The sequence below is a fragment of the Pteropus vampyrus genome, unplaced genomic scaffold (assembly GCF_000151845.1).
Source record: "Pteropus vampyrus isolate Shadow unplaced genomic scaffold, Pvam_2.0 Scaffold206, whole genome shotgun sequence".
In the NCBI taxonomy this organism is placed as follows: domain Eukaryota; kingdom Metazoa; phylum Chordata; class Mammalia; order Chiroptera; family Pteropodidae; genus Pteropus; species Pteropus vampyrus.
In genome coordinates, this window is record NW_011888987.1 from 320,551 (window position 1) to 322,738 (window position 2,188).

Below are 2,188 nucleotides of genomic sequence, written 5' to 3' on the forward strand. Positions count from 1 at the left end.
GGGCACTGACTCTGTTCGAAGTCCAGGAGTGTGTGGCCTGTTGTAGAAGAGCATGTAGTAAAAAATCAGGGAAAGTGAGAGGAAGTAAATCAAATATAAGTCTTCACACACACCATTCATTCAACTCTGAAGGCTCTTTTGCCCCTCCACTTTTCACCAGGCCATTACCTTCTCAGTCTTCATGTCTCAGCCTCATAGTAAATATTTCTTCAATCGATGAGCAAATGAGTGATCACACAAAGAAAATTATTAGAATATTGCAAATTCGACGGTGTGAAGGAACTGTAGAGGCAGAGAGTATAGCCGTGGAAGAGACAGCAAGAGAGAATTTGTCCATGGGAAGGGTAGCAAGTTCTTGCCACCCCCAGAAAAGCCATGGAGTCTCTGGTCCACTGTGTGGAGGCATGGAGGTCATCATAAGAGTTTAAGAAGGCATCAAGACAATTCCACTTCTGGACGTTTATCTAAAATAATTGAAAGCAGGGTTTTGAAGACATATTTGTACACTAATATTCATAGCAGCATTATTTTTTCAAAGGCATCATATATTTATTACTGAACCAACCTAATGCAAAAACATATTAACAAAAAGAAAAATCATTTTTCCAATAATTTCCCAATAAAACACACTCAACTGTCCAGATAGTAGTGATTTTTTTTTTTGATGATATGGTAAGATGCAAGCAACCTGGATACAGAATAAATACGTATGCCATCTCAGGTGCAATTTTCTTATAGATCCAGCTTGGTTCTTCTCCAACGTCTCTTCTGGGAGTTATACCTGATTTTATTACCAGGTTTCATTGGAATCCATTGCAGAATGGGCCAATTCTGTCTTGGCTAGGAACCTCTGAATTCTGCAAGTTTTGCGGGAAGACATGGTGAAGAAGAGTCAATTGCATGCAACACGAGGGCAGAAAGAGTCAGAGTAGCACTATTGTGATAGTCTAAGGGTGGAAATAATCCAAATTCCATTAACATATGAATGGATAAACTGTATGTGGTACATACACACAATAGAATATTATTCAGCCTTAAAAAGGAAGGAAATTATACTACCTAAAATAAGCCAGTCAGAAAAAGACAAATACTTTATGATTTTACTTATATAAAGTATCTAGAGTAGTCAAACTCATAAAAACAGAAAATAGAATGGTGGTTGCCAACAGCAGGGGCAGGGGGAAATGATGAGTTCTTCAATGGGTATAGAGTTTCAGTTTTACAAGATCAAAAGGTTTTGGAGATTGTTTGCACAACAATGTTAATATACATAACACTACTAAACTGTACACATAAAATGGTGAAGAAGGTATTTTTTATATTATGTGTATTCACCACAGTTAAAAAATGTTAAAAAGGAAAAAAGAAGAAGAAGAGCTCAGAGTAGATCATGCAGGGTCAAATGCTTCAGCCAGCAACTGCATTTCTTTTCCTTGTGGCTAGGATCTCCATATATAGTTTAACCTTGCTTTGATTTTCAGGATTTAAGCATTTTGAGTTCAACATTCATGCTACCTATGCTCTAGTTGGGACTTGACCTTATAATATTGCCTTATTGAATTCCAGTTTTGTTAACTGGGTTCTTGCATTCCTTAAAAGGCATTGACCTGATGTCCTGATGTTTCTAAAGCTGGAGCCCTGCCTTGCTCTTGTAGTCCCTTCTCTTCTCAAACTCCATTCTTGTTTTTGAGTAGACCCTAACCCTGAGACCCTGACTTCTTTCTAATTAACTTTCTTAAAGATAACTTCTCCCTAAATATATTTCCCCAGGTGATTAAACTAGGGTGACCAATTGTCCTGGTTGTCCAGGAATGTCCTGGTTTTAGTACCAAAATTTCCATATCCTGGTAAACTCTTCAATCCTGAGCAAACTGAGACAGTTGGTCACCCTACTTGTAACTGTCCTCTGTCTATCACTGTGTTCTTTAGTGTTGGACCCTCCAATGCCTGACCAATGGCCCTTGGTGGAGATGGGGGTGAGCCTGGCCAAGGCACTAACCACATAGTCTGAAATTAGGAGCAGTGCCTGGAGCCATAACTAAACCAACTTGATATTGGAGGACACAGAGGATGAGGAAAAGCTAAACATTTGGAAGGCTTTGAAGTTCAAAACTGGGAAGCCAAGAAGAGGAAACTTGATACTAAGAAGTAATGTTTAAGAACCGTGCTGGATACAGAAGCTGTGGTA

At 38.8% G+C, this 2,188-nt stretch overlaps 1 pseudogene; it reads right to left on the minus strand.

Moving 5' to 3' along the window:
- Positions 1-732: 732 nt before the first annotated feature.
- Positions 733-880, minus strand: LOC105300270 (annotated as a pseudogene).
- Between the last annotated feature and the right edge of the window lie 1,308 nt (positions 881-2,188).